This window comes from Hevea brasiliensis, chromosome 18 (genome assembly GCF_030052815.1).
Source record: "Hevea brasiliensis isolate MT/VB/25A 57/8 chromosome 18, ASM3005281v1, whole genome shotgun sequence".
Lineage (NCBI taxonomy): Eukaryota > Viridiplantae > Streptophyta > Magnoliopsida > Malpighiales > Euphorbiaceae > Hevea > Hevea brasiliensis.
In genome coordinates, this window is record NC_079510.1 from 6,848,121 (window position 1) to 6,864,225 (window position 16,105).

Genomic DNA, 16,105 nt, shown 5'->3' on the forward strand with positions numbered 1-16,105 from the left:
AGAGTTACATCAAGAGTTGCTATCAGATCAGAGGTTGCGGATTAGTTGCAAAGTAAAGGTGACATCTATTGAGTGAGACCATGTGGTCTTCGGTATGGAATTTTTTAATGGTTTTTGCAGTACGATAGACGTTTTGCCTAGAGCTTAGCGAGAATAGTATACCTTGTGTGTATCAGCAAGATGTAAAGTACAACCCTACTACCTAGAGAAGGTCAGAACTATGAATTGATGATTTACGGAGCTATGATATGATAAGAGAGTCATTAATTTGACATGGTTTTGGCAAGGTGGTAGATGTAGTACTTTTGTTGCAGTAAGTTAGGGTATAGTCCTATCTTTTCAGAAGGGATAGAAAGTTATTACTGATAATGATGACTTATAGAATAATGTCCCAGATGGGACTGTTGCGTGAGATAGAGAGTTGTTAGCTCAGGTATTCTAGAGAGGGTACAAGTTTCATATAGAAATCATAAGATATAAGATCAAGATGTATGTAAGCCTTTAAATTGAATGACGGGTTTGGATACCTAGTATTTTAAGTTTCAGCTAATTAAATGGATATGAGAAATTAGAGTTGCTACAGATTCCCTCCCTAAAGTAGTAGGGGGTAGTATGTAGTTGAAAAGGGTAAGAACAGAGATCACATAGGAGAAGTATAATTGCTATTCCCTAAGTTCATCCTTAGCTTCTTAATGCTTAAGACAAAAGTATACTCCAAATAAAGTAAAAGAAAAAGGACAAAAGTTAGCATCGATAAATCATAGAATATGTATATATATATATATATATATATATATATATATATATATATATATATATATATATATGGAGTGTGGTTCAAATGCAGTAGAAGAGATAGCTTGAATGCCAGTAGAAGTCTAGCTAGGGTAGTTAGAGGATCAATTCTGAGTAACATTGAGGTATATATGACGTGGTAGGGATAGTGGAAAGGTATAAGTTTCTGATATGACAATCAGGTTAAAAAGAAAAAAAAAAGATAGAGCTAAAGAATGGAAGAGTGAAAGTTCGGATTTGGATAGGATAAAAAGAGTTGGCTGAAGAATAAACTGGAAAAACATATTAGGATAAGATTAGGATGAATAAAGCCAAGATACCAAGGAGGTGAATGTGGTTCTAGGAAGGGTATACGAGATAAACAAAAAAGTAAGGATAGAGAGCGTAGAAAAGGATGGCATTAGGAAGGACATTATCAAGTTATGGAACCCAGAAGTACAGAACTTAGAGCAGGTCATAATTGATGTAGTGTTAGGAGCCTGAACCTAGAGCTTAGAGTTATAGGATCAGGATTAGACCTTATCTATTTTCTACCCTGTAGACCCTTATTTTGTGATAAGTATGTGCATTGAGGCTGTGGGAAATCCGATGATGAAAAATTATATGACTGTAAGATGTAATTGGAGGCATGGAGCTGAATTATTAATTCCATGGCATGATCTTGAAATAATAATAATAATAATAATAATAATAATAATAATAATAATAATAATAATAATAATAATAATAATAATAATAATAATAATAATAATAATAAAGTTTTGGGGAAATTAATTTAATTAAATTTAAATAAAATTTTATTTTGTTTAAATTTAATATGGGTAGTTCTTAAATGGATCTAAGTTTAATTGGGCTCCATGGGCCTAAGAAAGCCTAGTTAGGAATTTTAAATGGGACCCATTTAATTATTTTCTGAAAATTAAAATAACAAAATATCTCTCTCCTCGTTGGCCCCACTCTCTTCCTCACTCCCTATTGGTGTCACCCCCTTTCCCTCTCTTTCTATTGGTTGGAACACCTCACCCATATTCCAGTCTCATCCAAATTCATCAATCCTAGTCATTTAAGTTATCTAAACTTTATCATACTAGGACTCCAAATCCTACCACACCTCTTCCTCACTCCCTATTGGTGCCTTCCATTTTTTCCTGTCTTCCTATTGGTTGAAACACCTCACCCATATCCCAGTCTTATTCTTATTCTGCAATCGTAGTTGTTTAAGTCATCTAAACTTTATCACCCTAAAACTCCAAACCCTATCACAACTCTCTCCCAAAACCCTATAAATACCCTACTAGAGAAGGGAAGAAAGGGGGGATGGGAGGAAAGAGGAAGAGAAAACTCAGAGCTATAGGAAATTTAGAGATATTCAAGACTCTTTGAGTTCTTCCTTATTTTTCTTTTCTTCAAAAAGATTTTCATACAAGATTTCTGGAAGGTCAGTTTTTATTATTTTCTTTTCAAGATCTATGCCACACAATATTTTAATTCTATGCTCTTTGTCTTCAATTTATTTTATATGTTCATATAGATCATGTAATCATGTTTAATTTGAGGGGATACACAACTCTGCACATATTTAGTTTCTGTCTCTCATATTTTTATTATTTTTCTTTATTTTCTGAATCTATAAAAAATTTTTAAAAATTATATTCATATTCTACATGAAATTTCATTAATTTTAGGCTCAAGAATCACTAAAAAAGCTTTAATATTTTGTATGTTATGGCTGTTTGAATTTAGGGTTCCTGTAAAATCTGATTTGCAGGATATCCGACTTGTGGAGCCCATATCTCCCTTGTTCATTAATATTTTTGTGTAAATCTAGTGTCTAAAATTAACTTCAGAATCTTATGAATCTTTTTCAATTGGTTTTGCATTCATATCTACTGTGATTAATGAGTTATGAATTTTACAAAAAAGTAGTGCGATTTTGTTACTTAGAAAAGTTATGATTTATGTAGACCATTCGGCTAGGGCTTTTGTTTGATTTATAAATTTTATGATCTTGTATGATATTTGAGCTATCTTTTGTAATTTTTTTATGATTTTTAGGCATGTCTAACTATTTTTAAAAAATTAGATTTCTTGCTACTATTAATCTTTTAGAAATTGTATATTTATGCATGTTCTTGTATTTTCTTAGGTTTTAATTGATATTTGATCTATTTTTCTGTGTTCTTTTAATTCAAGAAGTGTTATGAAGTGTTTGGATCATGTTCGAAGACTTAGACCACTAGGTAGTTGTAACTAATTAGGAATCTTAACCCTTTAGGAGACTAGAGTTAGAATCCAATGTAAATTGTTATTAATATTTTATTTATTTCTTTTATTTTCTTTAGTTTCTTTATTTTTTATTACAAACAAAATTGGTAAGTAGCCCTAAATTAAGTACCAAAGAGGGCATTTGCGTGGAGCTTATATGGAGCTAAACGGGAGTAAGCCAGGGATATCATTGCCGTACTAGAAGAGAAGACCGTTTTTTAAGGGTAGCTTGCCCTAATGGCAACTGCATTTACCAACAGGTAAGTAGCTCTAGACTTCTCGAATAACCATTGACATGAAATTGTAGTAATAATATAACTTTTATTTGGTAAATTAAAATTAACTTTGTTTTCAATTTAACTGACTTTTGTATGTAATTAATTTAAATAAATACCTTGTAAATTAAAATTAATCGTGTTTGTAAATTAAACTAACATTGGCATGTAAAATAAATTTAATTTAACACTTGGTAATTGTAAAATAAATTTGCATGATGGAAATCTTTATTAGGTTGTGATTGTTTAGGCCTTATGTGATATTAGAATAAATTACACATGTACATAATTAACTTAGTTCAATTATCCTTAGGGTAACTTTGTGAAAATTAATTAATTAGGTTAAATAGAAATGTAGGATTATTTGAAATTGAATTTATTTGTAAATTAAATTCTCAATAATAAATTAATTTTAGTCATCTGGTAAATATCATTTAAATAATTAGCAACCCCATAGATAGGAATTACTTGTGCATAAAAATTGTGTGTAAACAACAACCCTTTTGTGAATTACTTGAGTGTGTAGGATTAGAATTGTATTTTTTAGGATAAAGTTTAATAAAGGAATGATAAACAAGACTTTTAGAAATATTAGTAGAGGACTGGAACTCGAATTAACGAGGTTAGACTAGGCGTAAGGGGTGCCTAATACCTTCCCCTTATGTACCCACTATCCTGAACCTAGACATTGGGCTATGCTAATGACGGTTGTGGAAACTCTGCAAGGAGTAAGTTGCCATCAATGACCCTCGGAAGAAACACTGAATATGTCCCGGTTATTACCCGAGTGGTCACTCCTGTCTATCTATGCCTTCGTGGCATAAATCCTTAGTACCGTGGTAGTGTTATGGGAAGACGGTACTTACCAGTGGTTTGATTCTATTAGGATTGTATGAAGTGCATGTCTAGGAAATACTGTCTAAGGAGGTAGTACTTAAGTGAGACCATTGTGACTCCACCATCTTTCCTGAGCATTACTTGGTGCATTTTATATAATTCTAATTGATGATATTTCGCCTCACGCCCCCCCTCCTACATACCCCCAAGGTAGGATAATGGGGCAATGACATAAGAACCCTTTTAGTTGTTGATAATATAATGGAAATTAGGTGAGGTGTGCGACTAAAGTAGGTATTAGTTGTTGAGCCTGCTGTGGTAACTTGAATTGTATTGTCAGATAAAGAAGCAAGATCAATAGGAGTAGGTTGGATAAAAGTCAATATAAGGGATTTAAATATGCAAGATGAGGGATAATGTCACAGAGGCTTGATGTTAAAATTTAGAGTGGTGAGACCTAAAGTCTAAAATTAGAGTTAGACAGATATTTTCAGTGTGATTGATAGGATAAAAAAAGAGTAATAATAAATAAATAAATAAATAATAGTATGATAATATGTAGCAGAACGCTAGTAAAGGTCAGAATAGGACAAGATAGGTATAGGTATAATTATAAGATATTGAGAAGTACATGGATTAGAGGAGTGATTGTTGGTAAGATTGGAGTAGATCTGAAAGAATCTATGAGTGCTTTTATCTTCTAGAATATAACCAAGTATAAGGAGTAAAAAGGAAATAGTAAATTTTAAGATGATATGTCAGGCAGGACAACAGTATAACAAATGGTAGATACAACTAATATCTTGTAATAAAGCACAATAATTACAAAGAAATAATGAAACAAAAAGGAGGGTTAAAGGGTATGAGCTAAATCTTGTTTATCAAACAATGGTATACCATAAATGGTGGGAGAATATTTCTCCTTTTTTCCAAATTAGCTCGTGTTTCGATTCTAGGAGATTATGTTAAGAAGAGAGATCGTTTCAAAGTGACCCAATTAATAGAAAATTTGATGGGCATTAGTACATATCCAATCTTTTGAGGCGAAAATGACGATAATGGTGTACCTAATGTTAAGTATGAAAGAATGATCAGAGAGGTGACAAGAGTTAAATCGAGCTAGTTAGCAGGGCTTACAACCCTTTTGAACTATAAGCTGGAGGAAGTGCTATTTGCTAATGAGTTACAATGAACGAAATTGTTGCTAAAGGGAGTGCCCTTTCTTGCTTGTCAGCCGTTGGGCTACCACTCCTATGATTTTGGGTAAGCCCCTTCTCCCATTCTTGTTGGCCAAAAGTTGAGGCTGAAGTTTGGAAAGCTATGGGCAGTATATGTGATTATATTAAGGAGAATGAACACGTGAAGTATCTTATTTGGAATTAAGGCATGGCACACATTTCCCACAGCCGTGTTAGTTTAGATGGAACTTATAGTTTATGGGGCTCCTATCCATCCAGGATGAGCAATTTCCTACTAAGGCTGGTAGGGAATGATAATGTTCTGATAGTTAAAGTTTGAAAAGGGGATACAAAAAGAATTTTCTATGGCTAATTCAATTTTCTATGGCTAATTCCAAGTGTTACATAATGTGAAGAATATGCTGGTAGGAGTCAATCGTAAGGCTAAAATTCTTGAAGTAATGGAACTAGTAATCAAGATAAGACTAAGAAATAAAAAGAAAGTTAAAGTTGATGATGGGATAGACATCTTTGAAGGAAAAGGTGTAAGGGTGAGACAGGACTAAGATTAAGAAATAAGTACAGCAGGTTGAAAAGATATCAACAATAGCAGAAATAGGAGAAGGAAGTGGATAAGATCCAAAGGATAGGAAGAAAGCTCGGTAGAGCTAGTTATAATGATGAGGATAAAAAGGAATAGGTATGCTAGGAATACACTAAGAGATGTTTGAAACAAATTATCATGAGATGATAGACTAAAGGAGTAGTGGAGCCTCAATCTAAGTGCCAATGTGTCAAAAGTAGGCCACATACTAAGAAGCTTTAGGAATAAGTCTAGATATTTCCATTCCAGAGAAGGAGTGGGAAACGATAAAGTTGCACTAATTAGGTTGTCAGGGAACATAAACACTTTTGTCACCTAGAAGGAGAGACCCAGTTCACTTTATAATGTTGATAAATGATACACTTGGCCTTTGGAGGGAACTCTACCTGACTAGTTACATAAGATGGACAGAGTTTAGTCTAAGTACTTTAGTAATGACATAAATAGATTAGAAATTTGAAGTATCATGAAAGTGAGAAGATGCATTGGTACTAACCATTAAGGTCAAAGGACAAGTAAAGATTTAGAATAAAGATGCCTATTATAGGTGCTACAGAAAATATCTTATAGAATATTGTAGGATAAGAAACATAAGTTGTGTCCCCGGAAAGCAGAAGGTTGAGGGGTAAGCGCCAAGGTTAATTGAAGTTATGAGACATCAAGTCAAGTACAGAGAGGTATAATGAATACTTGAGATATCAGAAAAATGGTCAATGAATAGCGAAGAGATAAGAGCATCTCTAGGAAGAGATGATGACAGTTAGGACACTATAGTAGAATCAGAGAGCAGTAGAATGTCATCTATAATATATGAAGAGTTTGAAGAATAAATGTTTTACCAATCTCCGCATAGCTGGAGGAGTAATGATTGTACTTGTTCTAATAATCTTCTTTTTCTTATCCCTTATTTATTCGAAAATTCGAGGACGAATTTTTCTTAAGGGGAAAGAATGTAACAACCCAAAATTTTTAAATTATAAATAAAATGAAAAGGAAATATTATGTTATTAATATTATAGGATTTATTTGAATTGATTTTAAAATAAAGGAAGATAATAATAATAAATAAATTAATAATAAATAATTTTATTAAAGTTAATTTATTAAATGAGAATAAAATAATTAAATTTTTCTAGATTATATTTATTTTTATCATTACTAGAGTTTTATTAAACTTTAACATAATAAAATAATTTTGGACCTAATTATAAACCTCTAAGAAGTTGAAGGACTAATAGTATAATTAGAAGTTAAAAAAATAAAAAAGACCCAAAAACGCTGCGCAGGACCCCCCCCTCCCCCAGCTCTCCTTCTCTCTCTCCCAAACTCCCTCTTTATCCCTCCCTTTTTCCTTCATTTTTGGCCACCACTCACGTCAACTATCACTGGCCAAGGTTCCAACTGCCTCCCTTAGCTGCTATAGCACCGACCAACCCTTCCCCATTTGTTATGAACACCGGCATAGCCTTCCACCACCGCGAGAAAGGAGGAAGAGAGAGGTGGGAGCTTGTGCGAGGCCACGACTTCCAAGCTTCTCCCCAACGTCATCCGGCAGTTGTTTCCGACAAGGCAGGGCCCATTCAACTCCTGGCACAGCAAGCTTCAAAACCCGACCAACCTTGCCTCCAATGGTGGCCGAAGAGAGCAGATCCGGTAAGGAAAAGTTGAGAGAAAATGAAATGGGTTTTGCCAGTTTCTGGCCACTTTTCTGGCGATCCAACCATTGGATCAGAAATCTGAGACCACCGATGGACTCAGGGTGATGAAATCTTCGAGATAGGACTAGTCCCTCTTCGATCGGACACCGTTTGAAAAAGGCGATAATCGGACGGTCCAGATCGCTTGGTGAGATTTTTGAACTTTTTCAATTCCAAAAATTTAAAAATAATTTTATAATAATTATTAACAAAATTTGGACTTAATTTAGGTACAATCGGATCGATGATAGCTCACTGACATCGGGACCGCATTTTCAGCCAGATCCGACTGCCTGGCAGCCTGTCTCAGAATGTGGTTGATATTATAGTCAATCCTAGCATTTTCAAACGTTTTGGACACGTTTCAGGTGTCATATTGGGCATAGATAAACCCGAACTCTACATTGCTCAATTTTTGCCTTGTATTGGGTTAGAATAAAATTCATAGAATATTCATGGGTGATTAGAAAATTGTAATTCCTTTTGCGTTAGCTCTATAATATTGCTAAGGACCGCGGGGCAAAATTTTATAATTTTTAGAGCTTGTCAGAGTAAATTTTTATGAAATATCAATTATAGGGACTAAAATGTAATTTTTCAAGTTTATGACTATTGTCTGATTTGGAGGGCCCAGGAGGGGCCATATGATGTTGATGAGATGTGATTGTGGAAATTAAGAATTTAAAAGTGTTATTTGAATCTTTGTGCAGGTTGGGTAAGTCCTAGGTATAAGGGAAACTCTGCTGGATTTTCGGCATGAATTAGGTTGTTTATTGTCTTTTTAGAGTTTTATTTTGACTTAATACTAATAAATTTATAATATAATTATTTAGGTGATTGAGGTCAACTATTTTTCACCATCTAGCAGCCACAATAGTTATCGGTGTACTGTGAGTAAAATATTAATTTTAATTATAATTTCGATATTATTATATGTTCAAGCATGCCCATGCATCACTTGTAAATAAGTATCTATGTAGTTAAACACTAGGCACGTTTTATATTGCATTCTTAATTGATGAATCGCCATCGATATTGTTTGTGGTAATTTGGAGTAGTGTGCATGCGTTGGCGTGCGTGTGGTATGTTATTGGATATGGATAGGACAGGTAGACACGGCTTGAGAGACACTCGCTGGGACCCCGCATTTGGTTTATTAAGCGAAAGTCCGGCTAGAGAGACACTCGCTGGCAGAGGTTGGATTAAGAGAGCTGTATAGGGGATCAGCTCCCATATATGTACTGTTTGAACAGTATTGGGTGGGTGAGTGCTCCAAATTGCCTTTTTACTACTATGATGTGGTTTATATGAAAATTATGATGATGTTGCATTCTATTCCTTAGGATGCATTAACTTTAGTTAGCTATAGAAATGGTGGTTAAAATTAGTATTTTACTCTCTGAGTCGAATGCTCACTCCTGTTCACCATATTTTTTCAGGCTACAGAAGGAGACTTTTTTTTAGAATAACCTGTTCCTTTCCTCGCAGGTTATGAAAAAAATATTTAACTGTATTATTATTATCTAAATTTGTAATTTAGAACTCCGCATATACTAGTAATAGCATTAATCCTATCAGGGACTGCATGAATTTAAGTTTTTGTATTAACAAATGAAAATTTTGTATGAGTTTTAAATAGTTTGTAAATGATATAACAGGGTTGAGCTGGACTCCCCTAATTTTAGTTTCTGATAATTACTGGTTAAATTGGCTCGAAATAAAATTATAATAGTTTAATTTAATTTATTTTACATGCATATTGGGCCTAAATTGTAGGCCTGGTCATGGGTTTGAGAACAGTAAGGCTTACTATGGGCCTCGGGGGCTTTATGCCAGCCCAGGTCTTAGTATCAGTCCGGCCTATAGGTTGGGTCATGACATAACTTGTTCTCTATTCTTTTCTATGGTTTTCACATCACCATTAGTTTTGCAATTATCCCTTGGCCTAGGGTGTCATAGGGTCCTACACAAATTTATGGTAGCAACTGAGCTCGCAGTTGCTTCCTGGTTCGGTCACCCATTGTCTGAACCTTGGCTCATTTAACTGATTATGCTTTGTTTTTCATATTTTCATTTCACCTTCATGTGATTTCTATTAATTTTTATTTGTGACTTTTCTAAATGATATATATATAGTTCTAAACATCCTAACTGCCCAGACAGACATTAATCACCGGAATAGTAGAATGTATAGACTACTTAGTATGGGGGTGTTATACTTACACGAGATTAGCTTGAGCTCCATAGTTATTGCTACAGGGTACATAGCATCGATGACAACGATTAGCTGTATGATTTTTTTAATTTACAGATTTGGTAAGGGCCACGGTTGCGGCGAGGTGGGTGATTGGAATTGGAGTTTTGCCGTGCGATAGTGGTTGTAGAAGATGGATTAGTGAGTTTAGTCTTTTGGGTGAAGTTTGCCACAGGAGGTTCAGAGAAACTCTTAAAGAGAATTTCATGAGCAAGCAAATGACTATGAAGTTCATTATACGATGCAGGTTCTGGCCTTAAATTGAGAGCAGTGATGATGCTATGATATTCACTTCCTATGTTATGATACACAATGGCATTGAACTCAGCATCGGTCATGGTATGACCAGCATAAGCTAATTCATCAGATAGAGATTTAGCTCGTTGAAGGTATTGAGAAACTGACATATCATTTTTCTTTAGTTCTTGTAATTTCATATGGAGTTGTAGTTGCCTATTGTGTGAAATAGAGCCAAAGCTATTGGCTAGGGAGACCAAACTTCATAAGAAGATGTCATGCCAATGACATAAGGAAAGACCTCCTCGGATAGAGAAGAGAGAAGCCAACAAAGAAGCATTTGATCCTTCACAAGCCAAGTTTGGTATTTGGGGTTGGGAATGGTTTCATCAGGTTTATTGGGATCGGTTTTGAATTTTGGTGGAGGAGGGTTTGATCCATCAACGAAACTAGTTAGATTTTGATAATTAAGGAGTGGTAAGAATTGAGTTTTCCATGCTAAGTAATTTTTGTTGGTAAGTTTGATGGAAAAGGTATGTGAGAGGTGGTTGAAGGGTTTGTGGAAGGAGAAGATGTTGTCATTTTGCTGAAAATGGCTCTGATATCATATAGAAATTTAGAGGAAATTGTATATATATATTGATAGGCTGATAGCCAAAAATATTTATACAAGAGGAATGAGAGCTACTGTTACAATAGCTCTAGCTAATCATGAGCTGAAAAATATTTACATGATCTGGAAAATATTGAGTATAACAACAAAATCAATAATTACCAAATATATAACAAATATGTGATCCTTTACAGGTCTTACTACTACTAGGGGAGAGCAGAATTCGGTTTAAACTGAAAAACTGAACCGAACCGAGTCAATTCGGTTCAATCAGTTTGGTTTTAAAATAATTTCGGTTTGGTTCGATTTATAATTTTTGAAAATTTCGGTTAATCAGTTCGGTTTGGTTATTTTCACAAAAAATAAAAAAACTGAACTGAGCCGAAATTATATATATATATATATATATATATCAAGGAAAATCAAAGAAAACCAAACCGAACCGAACCTTAAGATTTTTGAGTTTTGATTTCTAATTTATTTTGTTTTTATGTTTTTGTTATTTAGATTTAATGTTGAAAATATGAAATTTTATAAAATTCGGTTTGATTGGTTTAAAACCGAATTGAACCGATATTTATCGATTTGGTTCGGTTTGATTTTCTCTTATTAATCGGTTTGGTTCGGTTTTTAAAATTTTTTATTTTTGGTTTTCGATTTTTTCAGTTCAATTCAGTTCGGAATCGAATCGACCGTTTGCACACCCCTAACCACTACACCCAACACTTGTTTGTGAAATATTTGTTTTTTATTTAAAAATTTATTTTTCAAAATTATTTTAATTATTATGCGAAGAGTAGTAGAATTTCTTAGTTGGTTATAAAATTAACTATTAATTCTGGTTTAGTATTTGGTAATCACTTATTTGTACATGTTTAATTATTTTAATTTTAATTATTGTAGAGAAACAAATTTAATTAACTAATTTTAAAAAATAGCTAGCCAATTCATGATCCAACAACTTTGAGAATAGTGACTAGTTTTCTTATTTTTAAAGGGTCGTTTCTTCTGATCTTTTTGTCCAACGACTATTTCAAAATCCTACATTATTATCTATTTTTACTTAATGAAAACCCAAGGAATTTCAACATACAAACAAAACTTTGCTTTAATTCTTTTTATGCTTCACTTCTACTTATGTTTAATTCTATTAAATATAGGTTTGCATAATATAGGTTTGCATGCTTAATTCTATTAAATAAAATTAAAAGATGGAATCGAAAATAATTAAAATTAAAAAAAGAATAATATTATATAAAATTACACCAAATTGAATTTATTTCATTGTTATTAAATAGCATTGAAAAAAATTTAAAATTTTCACATTTATTATATATATATATATATATATATATATATATATATATATATATATATATATATATTTTATAAAAATTATAAAATACTTAAAAACTAATTAGTCTTTGATAAATTCAACATTTCATTATTGAAAAAATTTAGCATGAAAATATATAAATTAATAAAATAATAAATAATTAAATTTATATATTTATAAAATATTTACCATTGTACAATTATATTATAATAATAAATTTTCCTAATAAAATCTACCTCTTATCATATTCACTTACAATAATTTATTGTTTTATTAATATAATTTTATTTTTATTAACTTAAATATAAAAAATGATAGAATGAATGTAAAAAATATAAGTTATGAAAAACGAAAAATTATTATATTATATTACATTATGTTATATAATAATATATTATTATTATTATTATTATTATTATTATTATTATTATTATATAAAAAAGTAATAAAAAGTTATATAAAAAAATATAAATTATAGGTATCTACAACAAGTAAATAAAACATGCATCTCAAACTAGTCTTAGGAAAAGTTTATTAAGTCGAGATAAGAGTCGAAAAACTGAAAGTTGTCCGATTCAGTATTCTTGAACCCCCAATTAAGTAGGGACGACAATTATATTATTAATAAAATTTTATAATTTGTATAAATTTATTACTAAAATTTTTTACTCCACAAAACTATAATAATATAATATCATTAGTATCACTACAACAAAATACTCTAATAATGATATTAATGACTTAATTTATATCTGCTTTTTTGAGCCTTTTGAACTATCAATAAAGAGGAAAATAAGAGAGAATAACTCGCATGGCTCATCTACCTTACCTAGGAAGCCTTGGCCTAGGGTGTCATAGGGTCCTACACAAATTTATGGTAGCAACTGAGCTCGCAGTTGCTTCCCGATTCGGTCACCCATTGTCTGAACCTTGGCTCATTTAACTGATTATGCTTTGTTTTTCATATTTTCATTTCACCTTCATGTGATTTCTATTAATTTTTATTTGTGACTTTTCTAAATGATATATATATAGTTCTAAACATCCTAACTGTCCGGACAGACATTAGTCACCGAAATAGTAGAATGTATAGACTACTTAGTATGGGGGTGTTATACTTACACGAGATTAGCTTGAGCTCCATAGTTATTGCTACAGGGTACATAGCGGGGATGACAATGATCAGCTGTATGATTTTTTAATTTACAGATTTGGTAAGGGCCACGGTTGAGGCGAGGTGGGTGATTGGAATTGGAGTTTTGCTGTGCGATAGTGGTTGTAGAAGATGGATTAGTGAGTTTAGTCTTTTGGGTGAAGTTTGCCACAGGAGGTTCAGAGAAACTCTTAAAGAGAATTTCATGAGCAAGCGAATGACTATGAAGTTCATTATACGATGCAGGTTCTGGCCTTAAATTGAGAGCAGTGATGATGCTATGATATTCACTTCCTATGTTATGATACAAATGGCATTGAACTCAGCATTGGTCATGGTATGACCAGCAGAAGCTAATTCATCAGATAGAGATTTAGCTCGTTGAAGGTATTGAGAAACTGACATATCATTTTTCTTTAGTTCTTGTAATTTCATATGGAGTTGTAGTTGCCTATTGTGTGAAATAGAGCCAAAGCTATTGGCTAGGGAGACCAAACTTCATAAGAAGATGTCATGCCAATGACATAAGGAAAGACCTCCTCGGATAGAGAAGAGAGAAGCCAACAAAGAAGCATTTGATCCTTCACAAGCCAAGTTTGGTATTTGGGGTTGGGAATGGTTTCATCAGGTTTATTGGGATTGGTTTTGAATTTTGGTGGAGGAGGGTTCGATCCATCAACGAAACTAGTTAGATTTTGATAATTAAGGAGTGGTAAGAATTGAGTTTTCCATGCTAAGTAATTTTTGTTGGTAAGTTTGATGGAAAAGGTATGGTGAGAGGTGGTTGAAGGGTTTGTGGAAGGAGAAGATGCTGTCATTTTGCTGAAAATGGCTCTGATATCATATAGAAACTTAGAGGAAATTGTATATATATATTGATAGGCTGATAGCCAAAAATATTTATACAAGAGGAATGAGAGCTACTGTTACAATAGCTCTAGCTAATCATGAGCTGAAAAATATTTACATGATCTGGAAAATATTGAGTATAACAACAAAATCAATAATTACCAAATATATAACAAATATGTGATCCTTTACAAGTCTTACTACTACTAGGAGAGAGCAGAATTCGGTTTAAACTGAAAAACTGAACCGAACCGAGTCAATTTAATTCAATCGGTTTGGTTTTAAAATAATTTCGGTTTGGTTCGATTTATAATTTTTGAAAATTTCGGTTAATCAGTTCGGTTTGGTTATTTTCACAAAAAATAAAAAAACTGAACCGAGCCGAAATTATTAATATATATATATATATATATATATATATATATATATATCAAGGAAAATCAAAGAAAACCGAACCGAACCGAACCTTAAGATTTTTGAGTTTTGATTTCTAATTTATTTTGTTTTTATGTTTTTGTTATTTAGATTTAATGTTGAAAATATGAAATTTTATAAAATTCAGTTTGATTGGTTTAAAACCGAATTGAACCGATATTTATCGATTTAGTTCGGTTTGATTTTCTCTTATTAATCGGTTTGGTTCGGTTTTTAAAATTTTTTATTTTTGGTTTTCGATTTTTTCGGTTCAATTCAGCTCGGAACCGAATCGACCGTTTGCACACCCCTAACCACTACACCCAACACTTGTTGGTGAAATATTTGTTTTTTATTTAAAAATTTATTTTTCAAAATTATTTTAATTATTATGCGAGGAGTAGTAGAATTTCTTAGTTGGTTATAAAATTAACTATTAATTCTGGTTTAGTATTTGGTAATCACTTATTTGTACATGTTTAATTATTTTAATTTTAATTATTGTAGAGAAACAAATTTAATTAACTAATTTTAAAAAATAGCTAGCCAATTCATGATCCAACAACTTTGAGAATAGTGACTAGTTTTTCTTATTTTTAAAGGGTCGTTTCTTCTTATCTTTTTGTCCAACGACTATTTCAAAATCCTACATTATTATCTATTTTTACTTAATGAAAACCCAAGGAATTTCAACATACAAACAAAACTTTGCTTTAATTCTTTTTATGCTTCACTTCTACTTATGTTTAATTCTATTAAATATAGGTTTGCATAATATAGGTTTGCATGCTTAATTCTATTAAATAAAATTAAAAGATCGAATCGAAAATAATTAAAATTAAAAAAAGAATAATATTATATAAAATTACACCAAATTGAATTTATTTCATTGTTATTAAATAGCATTGAAAAAAATTTAAAATTTTCACATTTATTATATATATATATTTTATAAAAATTATAAAATACTTAAAAACTAATTAGTCTTTGATAAATTCAACATTTCATTATTGAAAAAATTTAGCATGAAAATATATAAATTAATAAAATAATAAATAATTAAATTTATATATTTATAAAATACTTACCATTGTACAATTATATTATAATAATAAATTTTCCTAATAAAATCTACCTCTTATCATATTCACTTACAATAATTTATTGTTTTTATTAATATAATTTTATTTTTATTAACTTAAATATAAAAAATGATAGAATGAATGTAAAAAATATAAGTTATGAAAAACGAAAAATTATTATATTATATTACATTATGTTATATAATAATAATAATAATAATAATATATTATTATTATTATTATTATTATTATTATTATATAAAAAAGTAATAAAAAGTTATATAAAAAAATATAAATTATAGGTATCTACAACAAGTAAATAAAACATGCATCTCAAACTAGTCTTAGGAAAAGTTTATTAAGTCGAGATAAGAGTCGAAAAACTGAAAGTTGTCCGATTCAGTATTCTTGAACCCCCAATTAAGTAGGGACGACAATTATATTATTAATAAAATTTTATAATTTGTATTACTAAAATTTTTTACTCCACAAAACTATAATAATATAATATCATTA